At 44.9% G+C, this 23198-nt stretch overlaps 1 pseudogene; it reads left to right on the top strand.

The window, feature by feature from the left end:
* Positions 1-23198, top strand: part of LOC117420922 (arf-GAP with SH3 domain, ANK repeat and PH domain-containing protein 2-like) — a 36914-nt pseudogene that overhangs the window by 9530 nt on the left and 4186 nt on the right.

Genomic DNA, 23198 nt, shown 5'->3' on the forward strand with positions numbered 1-23198 from the left:
TTTTGCTAGAGTGAAGCGCTCTTGAGACAGAAATCTATGTAACAGGGCGTGACAGGGCTGACAACAAACCCAGCCTTCGTTGCTGTTCATCTCCACTGTGTCTTGTGTACTTCCCCTTATAAAACATCATAGTCTACTACTGTGTATAGAACACTTCATCCGCAACACAAACGCACACATTCTGCACAAATATATGTGTTCATTATTTGGTAGTTTGTATGTAATTACAATATTAAATGAACTTCAAATGAAAGTGTTAACACTTTCCGTGAAGTGTCTCTAATTGTATTTACATCGTAGTAACTCAGTAAATACATGTGTACTTACACATCATTACAATGTTATTATACATAGTTACAATGTACTCAATGCACGGTATATGTCAGTACACAATTGTATCAGAAAAGGGTTTGGGTTGTATTGTGCAAGTATGTTATAACGATGCATCATAAGGCTGAACAAGTGGTTTGAGTGCTCTGGCCTCTGCCGAGTCTCTTCTCGCCTGGGCAGCTTTCATTTCAGCTGGGAAGCTGCTACAGTAAGTGTTGAAGATCAGTTTCCGTTCCTCCCTGGTTCTGTGCCAGAAGAGCAGAAATTCACAATCCGCAGCGCCTCGCGTTTAGAATGCAGAACAATACTGACCTTCGTTTCCCCACAATGTGATTCAAACTGAATTTCTTTTTAAAAGGTGTCGGTTTTAATTTTGAATTAAAGTTGGTATGTGATGTAAACACTGCGACGCATTCAGTTCTAGTCCTGAGTGGTGCGAGATTCCTTTACTCAAAGCTTGCACAGTGCTGGCTGAGCTTTCTAACAGCAGAGCAAAGGGTAATAAAGCACTATAAAAGCATGGCAAAGCAGTGTAAAGAATAACAAGGTGTGGTAAAGCTTATTAATAAACATGGCAAGCTAGTGTAAGTGCATGGTATGACTATAGATTAAACCCTTAAGTAGAGAATTATCAACTGTTATTGCAAGAAACACACACACACACGACCACTGAGTACAGAAACGGTCAATAGATTCAAAAATCCCCTTTTCTGTAGAACAAGAAGCTATTCTCTGGGAAATCAGAATGGCTAATTGATTTTAATCGTGTTTCTTTTTATTTGTCTGGAATTTTCTTTTAATTCCCTCATTGCTATTCCACATCACACTCCCGCGGCTGTTGGAGAGATAGGAGGATTAGGGATCCTAATGTGAAGCTGGTGTGCGTTTCATTCATTCCCCAATAAACACAGGAAGTCCTGTCGGCCGACTGGGAGCGTCCAGGGCGGTTTATAAAGCTGACTAAGATGAGACTTGAGGAGGCACTCCTAAACATGGCATTTACTGTGCTATTTATAGAGGTGTTCACTTGGATTCATTGCAAAACCCACTTCCTGCAAACTGATCCTCAGGAGATGAGTTCTGTAAACTCTAAGCTGGTTTGCATTAAACATCACGTCTCATCTGCAATGGAAGGGCACCTTCAGAAGAAAGATTTATTTTACTCCGCAGTCTGCCCTGATGAATGAGGTTATTGATGTTTTTGGGGAGGCTGTCTTGAGCAAGGTGTTGAAAACTTGATATTTTTGCATTTGTTATCCCCAGTCATCTTCAGTCAGATTCTCATTTTTTATCTTTTGAATTTAAGCTGGGCTGTGCGCTATTATCTCTAATTAGTTGGTACATTTTTGACACAAATGCTTTGTAATGGGGAAATCTTCAAAGGAAAGTTTCTGAAATAGTGGGTCGTGATCTTGTTAGATTTGGACCTAGGGGTGTGTGTTCCTGTAAAGGGGATTGGACCCGGGGCACAAGGAGCTGGGCTTCTAGCCCAGAGACCAGCAGTATCTGTGGGGCTGTGTGTTAATGAATGCTGATAGCGTGTATTTCAATAATGTGAGTCGGGATGCACGCTCACACGTGATTCGCAGCCTCCTTGATTGCACCAGGCAGTGCGTGCAGACGTGTTAGAGCACTAGATCAAAACACTCTGCAGACAGACCCTTTTAAAAGCAGTGGGGGGAACAGAGTGCTTCACTGCAGTCGCTCCCGTACTGTAGCTGTAAATGTATTGTACTCGACATGCCATTTTTGTAATTGCCACATCTTTCTTTCAGTGTGCTCTTCACCCTCACGTGGTGGGCTTCCCTGTTTTGTGGCTTATTTACCATGCAGTGAAACCCTGTCAAGACCAGGTGCAATTCATTGCCTTATAAGGCTCTTTCATCACACAGTAATCTGCAGGGCAAGCTGCCAGCTATCAGCCTCTGCAGCTTCCGGTTTCACTTGCTGAAAAAACAAATAGTACTTGGTTGTTACTCGGGTTGTTTTGGTCGTTGCTTCTTTCACTGTAGGAGACAAAAACAGTCATTAGGGCACTGAGTTTTACACCATGAAAGAGCAGGATCACTTCTGTTTGCGGTGATTGGAAGCTGACTGCCCATTTACTGACACTGCCAGGCTATGGAGTCTTCTTGCTGAGTGCTGCCGCACAGAGACTCCTCTTGTTCTGAGTGTTTAGTAATCCTTGTTGGTGTTCTTGCTGTAGCTTCTCCCAGGGCTGAGCTAGCACAGACTCTACACTGAGCTGGGTGGGTGTGTGAGATTTTGGTGCAGGGCTGTAAAGCACAGTACTGTAGAAACTGTTTTGTTCACAATTGATTTAAATGGGGGGGGGGGGTTGTGACCTTGTGACCCAACAGGCATTGCAACCCCAGTTCTGTAGGGCCATTATCCACTACAATTAACAGGCATAACGAAGCACTGGAGTTCTGACCCGGGTGGCTGTTGAACTGGTAAACAGTTAGGAGCGTGATTGGATCAACGACCTGGCCAGGAAGGTTCAGAGTTGCCCACACCGCTGCCCTAAAATGATGCCGTTCACTGCTGTGGGAGGTCACTGAGTAGTAAAAGGTGGCAGAGCAGTGAAGTGAAGCAAAGTGAACCATACTGCTTCGTATTTGAGTTATTACCTTGTCATTGCAAGAGTTAATCATCGTGAGTTTAAACTCTTCTTTTAAACCTTTTTTTTTTTTTACCTGATCAAATCTAGATTAAGGCGGACTGCTAGATCCTTGTATCTCGCTCAGTTGTCTTTTAAACTTCTTTAGTCTTGGTTCAATGGGTTGCTATTTATGTCTCTCTCTCCATCTCTCTCTCTCCTCTCTTTCTCTCAGGCCTTAGATTCGGACAGAGCTGTACTGCAGAAGATGAAGAAAGCAGCAAAAGCCAAGCATACCTCAGGTCAAGGTAAGGGCGCAGGCATTCATGCAATGTATTCAAGCACTGTGGGGCTAGTTACCACAGCAAACACATACTTCATACTTGCTGTGGATGGCATTGATGCTATAATAAATATATATATTTTCTATGTATTAAGGCAATGTTCAAATTTATTTTTTATTGGCGTCTAAAATGACGTCTTGAAACCAAGCCAAGGATTTTGAAGAGATAAAATCATCCAGTCAAGTTTGAGTAGTTGTTTCTTGGCAATGCTGCACTGGGAAGAGCAGGGAAACAGGGGTACAGGCAAACCTCCAGCTCAACAAACCTGTTGCTTTCTGTTTAGACCACATCTCCCATCTTGAAACCTACATCACGTCGATGGAGAAGCTGGCGGTTAATTTCACAAACAATGGAGAAGAGGAACTGGCTGCAAGCTTCAACAAGTTTGCAGAGTTTTCCAAAGAGCTGCTGACCCCCATGAAAAACCTGGTAAGAATGAGGACTGAGGGAGGCTGTCCTGGTGAGGCTCGTACCATTTCAAATCTGCTTGAATCGTGCTGCCTTTGTCAGCAGGCTGCTGGTGCACGTACTGTACACTCCAGCAAGTGCGGGGACTGAAGAGTAAAGCCACTGAGAGGGGGGGCTGTTTTATGCCTCTTGGATCCATTGCTTACTAATCTCTGTGTTCCTGAGTGGAGCAAGCCATACTCCACATAGTCATAATGTACTGCAATGTAGCATGACTGGGTGGGACATTTGATCACACGGCATGCACAGGCATTGACTGAATTCTGCAAGAGAGACCGAGAGAGACACTGCCACCATTTCAGTTGTATAGCCCTCCTTCCCATAATCTGTGTCTCCTCTCTGAGTGCTCATGTGACTTGTAATTCTATGCATGACTACTAAATATATTCATGCAAACAAAAAAAAAGATTTTGGAACCTGGCAGCAGACTCCAATTGCCATAGAAACCGTCCTCTGATTGGACGTCTCGGTGACAGGATAATTTTCTCAATCTGCTTCTCCAGCCTGGATCACACATTTCAGGATGCCTTCTATTTATTGTGAGTGTGCTGGCGAGACTGCAGGCACTGATATCAGACCTTATTCTATTTCTCTACAGAGAAAGACACCAGCGACAATACAGTATATGCACTTGTCAGCATCTGATATGTTCCAGATTCAATAATTTTAGGAACAAACATCACATGAATCTGTTACAGGAAGGTAGAGTCCAGGGGTAGGCAGCTCCAGTCCTGGATTTTTTGTTCCAGGTTTTACATGTGCAGTGATTTAAGAGCATTAGGAACTGGTCCGGGGGTTCATTGACTCTGTGTATTAAGTAAGGACATGGTTGGAACAAAGACCTGGATTGCAAGTGCTGGACATGTGCAGAACATGCTCTCCATGTAGATGTAGCCTTATTCCTGACTCTCTCTCAGTTACAGAGCATGTATCACAATCTGAACTTCTTCCTGGATTCGCTGGTCAAGGGGGATCTGAAGGAGGTGAAAGGGGTGAGTGGATCACAGAGAATCGAGCTTCATTGCTTTGAGCTAGAGCTAGGGTTAAGGCTGGGCTAGGACTAGGGCTAGGGTTACTGTTCGGGAATGAAATAGTCATTTTTAAGGTACTTGCGTATGATTCCCTTCTATTAAGTTGCTCCAAAAATATAAATTAATGAACCATTCATCACCTATTCCTATTCTCGACCGCACGTCTGTTCACGATAACAGTTTAACATAAGTGCATCGTGGAGCAGATTATTAATTACTTAATGATGGCTTCATACCAATCAGATTTGTAATCACTAAGTAACGCCTGGGTCATTTCTATAGTGTTAATCCCTGAGCCAGCAATGCAGTAGATAGATTTGTCTCAGCAGGAACTACTAAGACTATACTGTTCAGTTAAAGAGGCTGGCTGCTGTCTGCAGATTAGATTATACAGCACGCACTGGGGTCTATTTCAATAATCTCAAGAGTGGCAGATCTTCCTGCCACCTATCCTTGGACTCCACATTACTGCAGCTCCTGCTCTTCCTCAAAGCTCATAAAAAGGGGTTAAGTATTATGTCTTTATTTTATGATTTTGAGGTTAATGCAAATACAACGTCCATGCTATACCCTTAATGAAGCGTTCTCTCCTTTCCTCCAGGATTTGAAAAAGCCTTTTGACAGATCGTGGAAGGATTATGAAAGCAAGTTGTAAGTTTTCTGTGCGTGACGTGCGCTGCAGTATTTTCAGTGACTGTCACGTTCCTGCTCTCCCCACAGGCGTGACTGATAAAGAGCTGTGATTCCACGGACCTCGCTCAAACAAGACAGTGTGCCAGTGGCTCACATTTACTGACAGTTTACTATCCATCCTAAACAAAACATACCAAAAGCTCTTGTGTTTCTCCAAGGTCCCCCAGTCCAAGCGCTGCTCACACTCGCAGGGTGGCGAGGCGATAGGAAACTTGAATTCCCCAGTCAGGAGAGGAGCAGAATTGTACAGTCCCTTCTTTAAAATCTGGCACTGGCGCATACAGATCCACATTCAAACACTAATGAAGGCAGGGTGGTAAACATCGGGGCCGGTGTTTTTAATTAGAGAGCCGGTGGAGACGAGGGTTGGGTGATTGTTGTCTGCAAACAAGCTGACGAGGGGATTAGCACCTTGCTCCTCCTCCTCCTCCTCCTCTCTGCAGGCTTGCACATCACAGAGAGCTGGTCTGGTTTTAGAAAGCGAGGGTGGGGGGAGGCATGGCAACCCAGGGCGTGTTGCACAGAGCACAGGGTGATTGGAGGCGGTGCCTCTGCTGTTGATTCCAAAGCACACAGTAATGTGCATCACAATGAAGCCAAAGGCACAGCTGCCTCAGGGTGCATAGAGCAGATCACACCTGGGGAACTGGCTGATGCAGAATACAGCGCTCCTAGCACTGTGGGTCTAGACTGGAGATGGATCTGTTGCTTCCTCAAAACCCTGGTGGTATTTAAAAGGAAGCAATCTTTAATGTACTGGGGCAGCATTTTTAATGCATGCTGTATCCATACTTTGCATAGAGTATCATATGATATAATAGTGAAACATAATGCATCCATCCCTCTACGTCCCTTTTCTCTCTCTTCTGTTTTGAACTAGTAACCCAGTGCCTCTCTCTGTGGTTAAGCAAAGTGATATGTGTGAAGTTTAACAGTCAGCACTCACCACTTGACACCCTGTCAGTAAAAAGCGCTAACAGCAAATTTAAAGCTGTGTGTCACAGTGCTCCTTGTTCTGTGATCATGGCTCCCGTCCTCTGCCGCTTGCGTTCTGGTGTTTTAGCTCCCTGCTGTTTCCAGCACGAAGATCGAGAAGGAGAAGCGCGAGCTGGCGAAGCAGTACGGCATGGTGCGGACCGAGGTGAGCGGCGGGGAGATCGCAGAGGAGCTCGAGGAAAGAGCGCAGAATGTTCCAGCTGCAGATGTGCGAGGGTGAGCGAGGCTTCAGCAAATCCAGCATTTCAACTCTTCAGTGTCCAGGATCCGCACGCCTGCACTCTGCACTGTGAGCACAAGAACAGGTGCATCTGCAAGCGATTCATGTCTCCTCATGAATATTAAAGCTTAATTGATCACGTCTCAAAAGCATGTTGTTCGCGCTCTCAGCCAGTGAAATCTCAAATGTGTTTTTTGTAAAACGAACAACAAACAAACAAAACACATCTGAAGTTTTTAATTTAACTTGTGTGTGTGTACGGTGGAGAGAGAGAGATGAGAGAGAGAGAGAGAGAGAGAGAGAGAGAGAGAGAGAGAGAGAGAGAGAGAGAGAGAGAGAGAGAGAGAGAGAGAGAGAGAGAGAGAGAGAGAGAGAGAGAGAGAGAGAGAGAGAGAGATGAGAGAGAGAGAGAGAGAGAGAGAGAGAGAGAGAGGAGAGAGAGAGAGAGAGAGGAGAGAGAGAGAGAGAGAGAGAGAGAGAGAGAGAGAGAGAAATTCAGAAACAGCAAACCGCTCAATATCCAAGGAGAATCCAGGTCCTATTATTTATTATTATTATTTTAGTAATTAGCTACAATTCTGTATATATACACACACACACTATTCTTTTCTTGTCTTTTTTCATTGCAGTACTTAATCAAAGTGAACGAGATCAAGACAAAGAAAGGAGTGGACCTCTTGCAGAATCTCATAAAGCACTATCACTCCCAGTGCAAGTAAGGACATTGATTTTCATTTTGCTAAACTTCATACACTCTCTCCGCTGCTGTCTGGCTCTTGTGTCTCAATCATGACCTTCGCAGCAGCTCTGTGAAGACAGGAAACATTGCCGATTGCATTTCAAACACAAGGACCTGTACAGAAACGTGCAATACTCTGGACAAGCCATAAGAGAGCAATGAGCAGACTACACAGCCTGACCCGCCATGGCAACACAATGGAACACATGGAACACTGGTTCTGGTGCTATTGTGATGTCACCGTGAGAGTGTTCTGCCAGTGTTCCTTCGTACAGAACCATTGCCGTTGGAATCAGGAACTCCAATCTTAAAGCAAAAGGCTGCTTTTTAAAATCTTGATGTATTGATTTAGCGGTTTGTACAAGCTACTTCCCACTTCAGTTGAGTTTCTCTTGTTTGTTTTGGGAAGTGCACCCTATCTGTCGCTTACGATGTGGGATGTTCTTGCCATTGTCCTGAAATCATGAACAAAGTAGTTTTTGTTTTCTTTTGTGGTTTCAATCTAACAGACAAAAGCCGCTGGTGTGTTTACTGTGAGTAAATATCATCGCTTAGATTCATTCTGTTTCCTTGAGCTGAAAAAAAAACCAAAAAAAAAACACACACTATGATTTGTATTCACTTCCTCTGCTAAAATATTACGAGACACTAAGACAGCACATACTGCCTCTGGTGGACGTATGTTGTAATTTAATTTGAACAAGTTTAGTAAAAGAATATGAAACAATAGATCGACAAAGACACAGTTTGATGACGGATATATCACAAGAGTTCAGTGTTTATTTATCATTCAGACTGTTTGTTTAGACTGTAGTATTTAAAATGGGAGTTTAATGCCTGCCATACATATCCTTTTGTAAGCAATTGTCCAAAGTATTCAAATCTAGGAATAGAGAGATTTTCCGGTCACTCCCCATAATTCAGTAGGGATAATTATGTTAAAATCATGCAGTTGTTAAATGCAATGGATTTGTGTTGCTCTGCAGCTCCTGTTTTAATTCAGATTTTCATTTTTAAATAAGTAGTCCCTTGCGATGATCGTGGGAGCAGTGAATCTCTAGCGATACTGGACCTGAATGAAACCTGCTCCAGCAGGCATGCGGGTTGAGGGAGGGAGGGTCTGCGCTTCCTGACTCAGACTGTTTATCGAGCAAGTTCAGTATGCTTGGAATTGGAGTGAGGGAGTGACAAGACGTGCCAGACAAGCAGATCCTGTCCAGGGGGTGGGATCGCTGGTGGTGTAGTCAGGGATTTTGAAACACTTCCCAGACTGTTGAATGAAATAAAATGCTGTCTTTATTATGTACGGATGACAGATTACGCTCCAGAGAAACCTGTGCATCACTTGAGCGGTACAATCTTAAAAAATGAGCATACTGAAATCAGCATCGCGCTCTGCGCTTTATCTCTAGTGTTGAAACAGTCTTGCTTTTGTTTTTTGTTTTTTCAAATTGAATTGAGCTGTGCTATAGTTTCACTGGAGCACGTATCCAGTAGACTTGTTCCTTGGAACACCTGAAGGCTGGTTTTGATGATCAAACGTTAAACATGAATTCCACAAAATAAAACCTCTCTCTCTCTCTCTTTCTCTCTCTCTCTCTCTCTCTCTGTTTTTTTTTTAAAGTTTCTTTCAGGAATGTTTAGCAACCACCGAGAAGCTGAAGCTGTACATAGAAGTTCTACTTTCAGAGCTGACTGGAGTGAGTATTCACGGGCCTGTTACACGTCCCGTCTCAGAGTTTACTGCGGGGTACAAGAGCAAAAGCACAGGGAAGAAGTATAAAAGCACACAGTCCTGAAAACATGGCAAGGAAAAGTGACTTAAAGGAGGCTTTTAAAACATTCGTTAAAGCAGGATAAAATAAAAAATAAAACACAAATTATTGCATGTAGTTTGAAATGAAGACACGCCTGTTTTATTTGCAGCTGATAAAAGATTGATATGCTGTGTTTTGACAGAGCTTATTGATCTGTACCGCGCATTAAAATGTCGTTTTTATTGATTTGCATCACTTACCACTTTCCATGCCTTTTGCCTCCTCTTTGAAACTACCTTGAAATCACATTTGAATAAACACGAATAGTTCCATTTCATTTGGCTGCTGTCTTTAGATGCAGACTTCAGCACACAAGGGGGTATGCTGGAGGTAATATGTAAGCAGATGGACCCAGGTGTCTGCTTTGGAGGATCTGAATCTTATAAACTGCATTTTTTTTTTTTAATTAAGACAAAATATGCCAAGTTTGTGTAACTGTGTAAGATATATTATGATAATACACTTTTAGTACCAGCCCTTATAAAAGTTTACCCACAGCAAAACCGTAATACACGTGTAATAATGTGTAGTGAAAGCATGGTGAAGAATAGCGATGTATGGTAAAGCATGTTAATAAACGTGGCAAACCAAGGTAAATTATGGTAAATGCACAGTATAGCCGTGAGAAAAGCGTGAGCGAACTTCAGAAATATTGTGCTAAACTTGTATAAGGCACTGTAAGGCTAGACTTGCACAAAGGAAAAACAGTGTTAACTACTAGAGCAAAAATAATGTTTGTACCAATTGTAGAAACAGCCTGGGTGTGCAGTACCACACAGTTCAGAAACAAAACCAACAAACAAACTCCTGACACAACGGGGGAAGAATGCGTAGGGTGTAGAAAAAACAGACTGAGTTCAAGAATGAATAATAATAATTCATGAGATTCCAAAGGCCTGTGCCCTCCTCCCCTCTCCCTCTCTCTCTCAGATCAAGCAGAGGCAGGACGAGGAGAAGAAGCAGTTGTGTTCTCTCCGGGACCAGCTGAGACCAGCACTGCAGCTCGACCAGAAAGAGGTAGGACCCGGCGCCACGGGGCATTCACACAGTGTGCTGCAGGTGTGGCTGCTCCAAAGCGCTCCACCTTTCATATTTCAATGGGCACCTTGTAGCAGTGTGATGTCACAATAGCAACTTTACCAGGCTTTGAATTCAGAGCTCTTCATTGAATCAAGGGTTAATTACGAAGGGTGAAAACAGAAAATGCAATGGATCTCCAAAAGTTTAAAAATAAAATGAACAGCAACGTCACGGAGGCTTGTGAAGTCACGGGACACACTGATGGCAAAGGTTCCCGCACGAATGCTTGCTAGAAACCTGCACGACATTACTTAGATTTACAAATACAGCACACATTGTACTTGCTCTTTTGTTTAACACTGTGAAAGGACTTTATATATTATTCCTTATGTCATTGTGTCTGGTTGTTCTACTGTGTATTGCATGGGATCTGATACACCGCTGAGGTTTAGTGAAATAGCTGCTGTCTGTCTGTCTGTGTGTTTTTTTTTGTTTTGTCTAAACATTTCTTTTTCACTGATCTGCTTTCCCTCTGCTGCTGCTGATGTTAAAGTCCAGGAGAGTGAGTTGAATTTGAAATGTGGTCCTATTTTAATGGTTTAAACATTTTAAATTATTTAAAAGCTTCAGTACTATGTGCGTGTGTGCGCGCACAGTGCTGTATACAGTATGAGAGTGTGTCTGTGTGTGTGTGCACAGTGCTGTATTCCGTGTGAGAGTGTGTCTGTGCGTGTGTGTGTGCGCAGTGCTGTATACAGTATGTGCGTGTCTGTGCGTGTCCCTTTGGGTCTTAAATCTTTGTATTCCATTTGTGTTGTTAAGGTCAATCTGTACACTGTGTGGAGTAAATGTACCTGCATGCTGTAGCTCTGCCCATGCACCTCAGCAATCCTGAATGTACCCTAACCCCCTGCCATTGCATTCTGCACCTCTCCTGCTCTCTGTGTGCTGCTTCTATGATGCTGACATCAGCAAACGTATTACACTTGACCACAAGCAGTCTGACTGTGACTCCAGAGGTGAACTGCTGATGCAACAGCCCACTGTGCCACCCTGCTCCTCCAAGCGTTCTCCTAGTGCTGGCTCAGATACAGCCCAGATCTGAGCTCTGCAGTCCCTCCGCCTTCTCTCTCTCTCTCTCTCTCTCTCTGTGGGTTTAACTTCTGTGTGACATCTAGTCCCCCTCCCTCCGCTAATCGACCCTTCTCCTCCTGTGAAGGAGTCCCTGAGCCGGCAGACTGTGTACAGCATGCATCAGCTGCAGGGGAACAAGCAGTACGGCACGGAGAAGTCGGGGTGCCTCTACAAGAAGAGTGATGGGTAAGCGGCCCTGTGCTTCACATGAACACGCAAGTTGAAGGGGGGTAGCACATGGTCTTAACTGTCAGTCAGAACAGCTTTCTTGCAGTGTACATCACTCCGTTTTCCAGCTGCTTTCACTCAGTTTCCAGGTCAGTTCATAATACCTGCGGCTGATGAGTTAATAATACTGACATCAGCACCCACACTTGCCGCTCGACTACCAGAGCTTGCTCTTTAGTTGAACGGTAAGCAGTTAGTCTTCTCACCGTCTGGTTAGCGGTTCATGTCCTGCACTCACCTTTCCATTCAGTTCAGTGGGCTGAGATGCCAATTCGTTACCAATATAGCTGTACTCCTTCAGACATTGCTGTCTATCCAGAACCAAGCCTCTTCAGGCAGTCATTAGGATTTGTTTGTGTTTATTTGCAGGTTGCGTAAAGTTTGGCAGAAGAGGAAGTGCGCGGTGCAGAACTGCTATCTGACTATAGCACATGGAACAGTGAGTGTGTAACTGAGAGATTGTCTCACGACCTGCCTTTTAATTATTCTGTGTTACACAGTATCTGTTTTGTGTTTGTATTCTGCACGTTGGGACGCAGTGCATTGCAGTCCTGTGCATATATGGAGATGCTGGGATGGGGCTGCTTTAGCATTTTACAGCTGTCGCCCCCCCCCCCCGGGCAATCTCTGTTCAATCTGTGTTATCACAAAAAATATTGAGGAACACACAGAAACTTTATAAAAAATATCATTGAAGTATAACACGTTTTGAAACTTAATGTTTTGTAGAAATTCCAACAATCCCACTTTCTGTTTCTTTTCAGCCAAACAGACCCCCTGCTAAGCTAAATCTTCTAACCTGTCAAATGAAACCAAGTCTGGAGGACAAGAAGTGCTTTGATCTCATCTCACGTAAGTCCAGTCTTTTAAATCCGTGGCAATGCAACTTGCATGAACCTGGCACCCGGTAAATCTATATTTAAAAGCAAAAATAAAACAAATGTACGGGGATTTATCTCCGTATTAAAGACCACCTTTATCTACAGATCACCTGTCTATAGAGAGCGCACTGATGAAGCCCTTCTAAAGACCACATGTCTATAAAGACCATGTTTCTAACACGACCATTTTAAGAGCGGTCCCTTTAAACTGATTGTTATAGGAGTGGGTTTGATTTGAGCACTCGCAATACTGTAATATAAGCATTGGCAGCAATTAGGCTTGCAGTGTTGACCCTAGCTGTGGCCCGGGACCAGTCAAGCCAGCCTGTGAGCCATTGGCGTGTTTAATTGGCTGTTTTTTAATTTTGTTTTCTGTTTGCCTGGAGAGACTTGGACCGAAGCCAAAGGAGACCATTTATGATTGGTTAGCGAGCTAGGGTTGCCTTAGCAACCTTAACAACTTTAAAACGGATGCAAAGGGCGGATTATAAAACAGAGGGCAAAGTGTATGATAAATGTTTCTGTAACCCAGTCTCCATGGAAACCTGCCCTAGAACCCTGAGAACAGAGCCTTGTGGGTAGAAAAGTGTTTTTTATTGACAAGCTTTTAGAGAAGTGGATTTTTACACCTTGACGTCCCTGCCCTGTTCCCTGGGTAAACTGTTTGATACTACAGTTGTGTTCATTGTCCTTGTTAATAACAATATTCTTATTATTTCTGGTGTAGATAATCGCACATATCACTTTCTAGCGGAGGATGAGCTGGAGTGTACCGCGTAAGTAAAATCTCATTGTTTTATCCTCTCTGAAAGTATTCGGGTTAATACACGGGTTATTCTGTAAGCAGGAAAGCCCATGTGGTGGTGAGGTGTGCAGTTTCTGCACGTTCTGATCAATTGAAACAGTTTCCACTCCTCTCCCAATCATTCTGTTGTTGAAGTTTCGGATGCGCATCATTAGCTGGTCAAGCCCTTACTGAATGGCCTTCTCTGGCAAAGCGGTGGCACTCCCATGACAGTGCAATGGTTCTGTACCAGAAGGTGAAAGGATAGCTAAAGGAATGATGATGCATGGGTTCCACAGTGGAACCTGATCACCACCAGTAAAGTGAGTATGATCCTCAACTGGATTTGGATCAAAACGAACACTAATGCTAATAAAAGGTAGCGGACACAACTCTCTTTGGAAGAGAAACACTTCACTGGGCTGCTACACAGCATCACACATTAGCTATCGCAAGCGGGCAAACTGAATGGCTCCAGTAGCTCTTTAGCACCTTCATAAACTGAGCAGTTGATCCAGGTTGATTTCTCTGCAGTCCTGTGCCGCGTGACACTCCACTGAAGAGACAGATCTGTGCAGCGGCACACTGGCCCAGCTAAACCCTGAACGATGCTATGAACCCCAGGCGCAAGTCGTCAGAGACTTTGGGAATATGAAACGGGCAGTAGCGGTTCGCAGCTGGTTAACAGCGTTCCTTCTTGTTTCTTTTGTTTAACCTGGAAGGTGGATCTCCGTCCTGACCAACAGCAAGCAGGAGGCCTTGAACGTGGCCCTGGATGAGAAGAGGCCGAGCGGGGAGAACAGCATCGAGGATCTAACCAAGGCCATCATCGAGGACGTCAAGCGCATGCCAGGGAACCATGTCTGCTGTGACTGCGGGGCTCCAGGTGAGAAAGGAGTTCAGAGATCTCCCAGCACCCCCTTCTCCCCTGATTGGAATCAGATAGCATGCTGTGTAATGTGAGTGGTTCAGTTCTTTAAGGCTACTGCCAGCGCTACATCCTCTGCATGAACTCTCCGGTACTGCCTGTAGAACAGCTTGCAAGCAGGCTGGTTAGATTCAGAGATTATTGCAGTGCAATGGGGGAAGCCCGCTGTAAACCACTGAAGAGGCTGCTGAATGTTTAAGATAATAAATAGTGGTACTAAGAAGAATCTTGAGAGGAGTGGTTTATCAATGGATATAGGACTTCTTTCTGAAGCTTTTGTCTAGATAGCTTATGAAGGAAATAAAATAATCTACTAATAAATAGTATTTCTGTTTGTAAATAAAAATAGTCAAACAATATGTAAGAAGGTGGAGTTTGCTTTCTGAGGAAATGCATTTGAGGCAAAAGAAAGAGGCTATGTGACAGACAGTGAGAAATCAGTGAGGTCCTTCTCATCCAGCACTGAGCAGAAAATATCAAATAGTCAGCAGTACTAGAAACTGTAATTTTAAAATCACATAACCATAAATAACAGTATAGTGTGTGAAACGGTTTGCATCTAGAAAACAAAAGGAATGATTAGTAAAGTCATTAATTTCTGATTACGGATTAACGGAAATGCTAGACATTCTTAAAAAAACAAAAACAAAAAGAAAATGAATTTGCTGCTTCCTGCGTGACAGAAAACAAAGGAGCAGCAGCGAGCCGGAGATCCTGAAGAATCAGTGTCTCCCGCTCGTTTAACCCCTTCATCGCTGGAAATGTAGACTTGCTGCAGCATTCCTTATGGAAGAGCAGCTGCGGAGGTACGATGATCTGGCACAGACAGCGTGGCTCAGTCACACTGCAGAGTAATTGCACTGCCCCTGTGCTTCAACTGCACTGCGACTGCTGTCAGAATGTTACCAGAATTGTAGCTCAGATATATATATATATAGAGCACCACATTGCTGCTGTAGTTTTGATTTGTTGTGTAGATGAAATCAAACTAATGGAACTGAAAAAAAAAAGTAAAATAGGCAAATATTAGTGATAGTCTAATTTAATTGGTGACTTGAATAGGTCACGCATGCAATTAATTAAAAATAGTAAGAGAAGGTTAGGGTTAGGGTTGAGATGCCGAATCAAAGCACAAAGTGGTCTAACATTTGCATTAATAATATCCAGTGCATGCTTTCAGGCTGTTCTGTTGTTGGTATTGATTATATGACTGTCCTCCTCAGATCCCACCTGGCTCTCTACCAACCTGGGGATCCTGACCTGTATCGAGTGCTCCGGGATCCACCGGGAGATGGGCGTGCACTTCTCTCGCATCCAGTCCCTCGCGCTCGACAAACTGGGGACCTCGGAGCTGCTGGTGCGTCTCCCTCCTGCCTAATCATTTCATAACTGACTGCATTGAACCCTCGGAATCCCTGCTGGGCTACATGAAAAGACACGTGGCAGAAATTCAAACGCCACTTCAAGTGTACTAAATGCTATGATATCCTTATGGATTAACGATAAGGAAAATAGAGGACACTCTAACAGCGGTCGTGGAGTACTGGAGTTATTCCAAGAGCGAGGGGTGGCTGATTTAACGGCAATTACATCATTTTACCATGTTTACTATTAACTGTTCATGCAACTACTGCTTCTGAAAAGACTCCTCAAGGCTGATTTTCTTAAAGGAAGCGGGGAAGCATATTAGCGTTGCACAGGCTGCAGTGCACAGCGCAACGCTAATATGCTTCCCCACCTCACTTCAGAAAAATCTGCCTCGAGGTGTCTTTTCAGACGCAGGAATAGTTAAAAGCAAACGTGTCAAACCATGATCTAAGAGGAACAACAATAGAGAATTACACAGAACACACGTAACAGGTAAGCAATGAAATGCTAGGAGAATGCAGATTATGTGTGAAGCAGCCCTTGAAATCCGAGTGTGTGTTCTGCTGTATATTTTGTCTGGCGAGGGGCAGCATGCGCACCTGGGGAGTTTGCTGCTGTCTCCATCCACTGTTCATTATTGATTCTTCTCTAGCTGGCCAAGAACGTTGGAAACTCGGGGTTTAATGAGATTGTGGAAGCCAGCCTACCCAGCCCAGCATGCAAGCCGTCTACAGAAAGTAACATGTAAGTGATTACCAAAGATATACTGGCAACTCACTTTCCACTGAGTGAATTGAATGCTTTGAGTTTTCCAGGGAAAACAATAATCTTGGGTAGAGCGGTGATTTTCTAAACCTGTATAAAAGTTCATTTGCACAGTGATGTTGCATTATGGTTTCCCCATGCTTACATTATAACTTGATATTATGGTTGTTGATGATGTTGTGGGTTTGTTTTCCACAAAACGAATGCCTGTCTTTGCACGCTAGCTGCAGCGTGACTGATCTGAAGGAAAAATAAACAGCGATAATGCAGGTGTGAACAAGATCAGGACAAATTGGAACCAATTCAACTTTATGATTTCAAATAAATACGGCATTAACTACGGTAGATGCTTTGTGGCACTGTAAACAAACAGCCCTATCAAATACTTGTGTATATGTATTAATGAATTGAGCTGAATTATTTCTGTATCTGGGTAGGACTGCACGGAAAGATTTCATCATTGCCAAGTACATGGAGAAACGGTTCGCTAAGAAGGGCGGGGGCAGCCCTACGTCTCTGCGGAAGGAGCTGCTGGGAGGTGTGAAGAATAAGGACGTGTTCACGCTGCTGCATGTGTACGCAGAGGGGCTGGATCTCAGTGACCCCCTTCCTATCCCTGCTCAGGTAAGAGAGCGCGGGACAGCTTCATTAGAAACCCAGGAGAACTACATAATAACCCCTTCACATGGCTCCATCCTTTGTGTCTGCAGGAGCAAGGGGAAACAGCTCTCCATCTCGCTGTGCTGCTGTCTGATCGCACCACCCTGCACATGGTGGACTTCCTTGTGCAAAACTGGTAAGCGTTCGAGCATATCCACGGGGATGTGGGTTTGAAGATCTGACCAGTGCAGGGGCTCAGCTTTAGCAGTAATATTTTCATAGGAGTGTTGTGCAGAACTATAAAAAGATGAAGAGGGTGAAACAAATGCTAAGCCGTAGCTTACAGTATGTTGGCGTAATGTGTTGATGAAGCCCTTCCTGTCTGTATTGCGTTTAAACTCTGAGATGTGTTGATGCTGCCAAGCCTGCAGCGAATGTGATTTGGAGGGGAAGTGGAACTGTTGCAGTTGTTTGAGAAGATGTTATACCCGAACACAAGCGAGCTCAGATGAACACCATGCCTGTTTTGTTTTCCAGTAACAACCTGGATAGGCAGACTGTCCGGGGGAGCACTGCCCTTCATTACTGCTGCCTGCACAACAAAACAGAATGTCTCAAACTGCTGCTCCGCGCAAAGGCCAACACTCACATCAGTAAGGAACAACGCAAGAAAGTCCATGTCATCGCTAGAGCTAGAGGATGACAGCAGACTCCCTGGCTGCACTCGCTCTCTCAGATTTCATCTCCTCGGTTCTCTCCTTGTACGCTCAAAGCTCCATGTAGTTATCGCTTACAAGCCCTGTGTAGTAAACCTTGTGGATTGTCTCGTCCAATCAGGGGCTTTAGAACAGAGAGTTCAGTTCGACTGAGGAATGATTCATGGCCCCCTCTTTGCCAGACAGTCTGTTACTGGTCCTGATAATCTGACTGACAAGGCTGAAGCTACTGCAGATTCTACAGATTGTTTGCAGTCCCGTTAAGAATCCCTAAATTAGGCTTAAATCTGATTCCCTGTGTATTCTAGCTGCATATTGATGAGCTTCGTTAGGAGGTAGCAATGCTGCTTGCACTCTTATAGTTTAAAAGCGAATCAACTTGATAATTCATCCTTTTCAGCACCTTTCTGCTTCAGAATAGTCTCTCTCTCTCTCCGACAGCTGTTGCAGGGTTTGTAGTTGCAACGTCCACCAGGTTCACAAGCAGGGAAGCATGCTTATTGTTGCCATGTGTTGGTGAAATGCTTGGCATTTTATTTCACCTCCCTCCCACAGAGGTGTCAACATTAAGAAAATATTTAGCAGACCATGTGGTGAGGTGTGTGTGTTTGTGTGTGTGTGTGTGTGTGTGTGTGTGTGCGTGTGTGGGGTTGGTAGGGGATTAAAACAAGTATTTTAGATTTGTATGTATGTATGCATTCATGTATTTATTTGCTTATTTATTATAGAAAATGAAAAAGGAGAGACTGGACTGGATGTAGCTCGGAGATTAGGAAACTCTCACTGTGAAGAACTGGTAAGCAAGCTGAAGACGTCTGGGTCTTCTGTGGTTGTGACTGACGGGGCTTGCCTGCTGATTATTGTCTGTTATGTATCAACAGACGGATCATTTATTACCGTCCCTGCAACACAAGCTTTATCAAATACAAACTAACCCAGGATACTGTCCTTGAAGGGCTGGTGCGTCGCTCTTTAGAAACACTGGGTTCAGCTCTCTCAGTTGGATTCCTGCCTGTTCAGAGCAGAATAAGAATCTCTGTGACAAACTGTCTTTCCAGATTAACCAAGCGCAGTGCAACCTGTTCAACATGCATGTGCACGTGGAGTACGAGTGGAGCCTGCGTCAGGAGGACATGTACGAGAGTGACGATGATCTGGATGAGAAGGTGAGACTGAGGAGGGCAGGGGAGAGAGACTGAGGAGGGGGAGAGACTGAGGAGGGGGAGAGAGACTGAGGAGGGGGAGAGAGATGGTGGGATTGAGGTGGAGGAGGGCAGGAGAGACAGGGTGGGATTGAGGTGGAGGAGGGGGAGAGACGGGGGGATTGAGGTGGGGGAGGGGCAGAAGGGGGGGTGAGGAGTTTAGCTGTTAAACTTCAAGTGTAATCGTCTGAATCTTTTCCGTTCCCTCTGCAGTTAGGGCCTGTGAAGAAGGACCGCTCCTTCCGGCCCTACAGCCTGTACCAGGCCCCCTGCAGCTCCTCCCAGGACCGGGGAGCCAGTCACCCCGGGGTGGGGAGACGCCTGGCCGCGCTGCCCCAGGACCACCGACGCGACACCTACGCCACCCCCACCAACCAGAGCCGCAGCCTGGACTCCTCCCAGACCACACCCCCGGGCTGCAAAGCCCCGCCCCTGCCCCCCCGACTCTCCATCAGAGGTGCCCCCCCCCTCTCTCACACACTGGGACTCTGTGACTGTAGCTGTTCCACCCCGTTCACTCACATGCGTCTCTCTCACACTCTCCTCCTGTTCTCTCTCTCTCTCTCTTACACTGTCACTGTGAATCTGACAGCAGAGCTTCACTCACACTCACCTGCACCAGTGTGCTCTCCCCCTGCACTGCTTCTTCTCATCCTGTACATTCATACAGCCATTTTACAATTTCCCTCTGCCCTTTGCCTGTGCTTTACCTCACTTTCCCTCTTGATCAACACTTTCCACCGTGAAGCTCTGTTTGTGAATCCTGCTGCCTGCTGCACAGTTCACTTTTAGTTGCATTGTAAGCTCCTCTCTTTGGCCGTTCACTTTTCTTTCCTCTTCTGTTCCCTGCTCCACTGTGCTGACACTGTTTCTGGCTCCATGTGTCTGGTGCTGAGCTGCTCTTTGGTTTCTGCACACGTTGGACAAATAGGAAGTTGTTTTCATGCCGTAAACAATCTACACAGTGGATTATATATATACATTTTTTGGCTTGTTTTTATTGCACTGTCTGGACATTGTATTGAAGATCCCAGCTGTTTCCTCACTCATTCAAGGGTGCAGTCAGCCAATGCAAAGCTGCAGCAATCTGTCAGGTTAAATACCCCAGCGTGTAGAAATCATTACAGTTGTCAATAAAGTGTCCCGGCAGTGTGTGAATTTATTTGTTTGTTTTGTTTTATTTCAGCTCCCAACGTGCCCCCTCCTCCTCCTCCTCCTCACATTAGCCCCCCCGTAGCTGGCTGTAACAGCATGTCCATGAAGAAGAGGACCCCCCCTCCCCCATTAGTCATCAGACACAAGCGCACCCTGTCCGAGCCCAGCCCCCAGGTGCCACACAGCCCCCTGAGCCAGCGCCACATCTCCCCGGGTAGGTGCAGGCGTGGCTGGGTACTGGGGACTGCACTGCTGAACGGGAGAAGGGCGGTGGGAAGGAGGGATGTGCGGATTAACCAGTGTCCGATGTTAAAAAAAAAAAAAGTCAAGGAAACACAGTTACATCAGTTGGTCACAGGTGGCACTGCGGTGCCCAGTGCATAGATGTATGCACTTTAGCTTTTTGATATCCATATATACTGTGCTTTCTCATCTGAACACCCTCTGGATATGCCTTGTCAGCGCAAGAGGTTTGCTGTTGATTAAATTCAGAGAGGGCTGTGTGTAGTGCCATCGCTCTCTGCCAGGATTCTGGACCTTACTTTATTAAATCCAGCATCCTAGCAACTGTCTGGGGACCAGAATAGACACTTATAACACCCTGGAAGAACAAAGGGGTTTTTGTTTATTCTGAGCTGCAGCATGGCAGGGCTGCAATAGTAAGAATGCGTTAGAATACAGATAAGAACCAGGAGAGTGGTGTGAGGGCAGCGAGGCTGTCTAGATATCCTGCTCTATAGTTCAGAGTGGTGTGAGAGCAGCGAGGCTGTCTAGATATCCTGCTCTATAGTTCAGAGTGGTGTGAGGGCAGCGAGGCTGTCTAGATATCCTGCTCTATAGTTCAGAGTGGTGTGAGAGCAGCGAGGCTGTCTAGATATCCTGCTCTATAGTTCAGAGTGGTGTGAGGGCAGCGAGGCTGTCTAGATATCCTGCTCTATAGTTCAGAGTGGTGTGAGAGCAGCGAGGCTGTCTAGATATCCTGCTCTATAGTTCAGAGTGGTGTGAGGGCAGCGAGGCTGTCTAGATATCCTGCTCTATAGTTCAGAGTGATGTGAGAGCAGCGAGGCTGTCTAGATATCCTGCTCTATAGTTCAGAGTGGTGTGAGAGCAGCGAGGCTGTCTAGATATCCTGCTCTATAGTTCAGAGTGGTGTGAGAGCAGCGAGGCTGTCTAGATATCCTGCTCTATAGTTCAGAGTGGTGTGAGAGCAGCGAGGCTGTCTAGATATCCTGCTCTATAGTTCAGAGTGGTGTGAGGGCAGCGAGGCTGTCTAGATATCCTGCTCTATAGTTCAGAGTGATGTGAGGGCAGCGAGGCTGTCTAGATATCCTGCTCTATAGTTCAGAGTGGTGTGAGAGCAGCGAGCCTGTCTAGATATCCTGCTCTATAGTTCAGAGTGGTGTTAGTAACAAATTACTTGCATTTAAGTCACTGGCTGTTCGTCAATTAAATTGGCTTCAAGTGGAATTGGAATTGGAATTGGAATTGGAATTGGAATTGGAATTGGAATTGGAATTGGAATTGGGAGCTCCTTGTGACCCAGGCGTTCTACTCCGCACACAGTGCGGCTCTGCCTTGCCCCTTGCCTATGGAACTCAGTACCTGGTGTTGTCTAGAGTGCAGAGACACAGCCAGACTAATGACCCGTCTCTCTCATTCGTTTTTGCACAGTAGCTGAGCTTCATGGCATTGTGAAGATCTCTGGTGGGTTGTTCCAAGTGGTTAACATTTACAAGTTTGCCTAATCAGGTCACCTTTGTTAAAAGCCTGCATGCCGTCTGTAAAGGTACAGCAGGTATCGGGTGTATGTATGTATGGTATGAATAGTTGCAGTCTTGCTCTTGTTGTAGGGCTGTTCAGATAATGGGTGTGTTTGTATTTTTAGATTACGCCTCCCCTGTGGTGTCTCGAGGTCTGAGCGGACCAGAGAGTGGCTACCAGAAACCTGTGTAAGTGTGTTGTGATCTGCTAATCTCTGCTAATCTCTGACTCTGCTAATCTCTGACACAGCTAATCTCTGCTAATCTCTGACACTGTTCATCTCTGCTAATCTCTGACACTGCTAATCTCTGCTAATCTCAGGCAATTTTTGCTAATCTGGCAATCTCTGCTCGTTTTGGTGGTCCAGTGGTTAAAGAATATGTGTGTGTTGTGGACAGTAGGTAAAAATGGATGTTATGTGGACTGTGCCCTCTAGTGGTCAAAACTGTCACTGAACTGACATTCCTGTGTATTCTACTACTGTATATTAGCCTCAAGTCCCTCCTCACACAGTGAGCCAGACAGCATAATAATATAACTTTGTTTTGTGTTGTTTTTTTCAGGTTAGCTTCACCGAAATACACAGTGTTTCCTCTTAACTCACTGCCTGAGCTGCCAGAGAAAGGTACTGCTGCCTGCCAGTTTAAAAACAGTTGCACTAGACAGCGTAACTTAGTATTGTGCAAATTCTACCGTTTCTGGGGCCGGTTAAGAAAATACTATGGCTTCATTGTGTTATATAAAATATATATATAATGAAGAAGAAGAGTAATTGATAAACTGATAACTTCCGCCTTCTTCACATAGCTAATTTATTAAAATTGTTGCTTATTATTAAAATAGTGAGTTTTCAGTTTATTTATCTTCATGAAGTATTTCTAATGATTGAGTATCCTGTTGGATACTCATCAATCTCTACATATTATTATAGTATTAGTATTCTAATTCTTAAAAGTGCAGCTTCAAAACTGATAACTCCAGTTCAGTTCATAGATTTCAGATATTCCGCTCAGTGCTGTCAGTCGAATGATTTTATCTTCACAGGAGTCCCTAATAACCCGGAGGCCTTTAGCAACTTGTCCTTTCGGATCTACCAGCCCCCGCAGCCCAGCGGGACGTCTTTACAGCCAGACTCTCCATCGGCAAGGTCCTCCACCTCCGACGCGAATGGAGCCAAACCTGCTCCACAAGGATCCACTCCCCACCCGCTCCCCAGGAGGACAGTGGTAGGGCAGCACCGGCAGTCTCATCAGCAGTGTGCATAGAGCAGCAGAGTGCGTGCGTGCGTGCGTGTGACTTGCATTGTGAGGACGCCGGTGAAAAACAGGGTTTTCATGCTAATAAGAGAGTGTTTTTAGCTTTTATGTTCGTGTACTGTGAAATAAAACAGAATGCAGCGTTCTGTTTAGCTTACCCCCT

Source organism: Acipenser ruthenus, chromosome 18 (genome assembly GCF_902713425.1).
Source record: "Acipenser ruthenus chromosome 18, fAciRut3.2 maternal haplotype, whole genome shotgun sequence".
Taxonomy (NCBI): Eukaryota; Metazoa; Chordata; class Actinopteri; order Acipenseriformes; family Acipenseridae; genus Acipenser; species Acipenser ruthenus.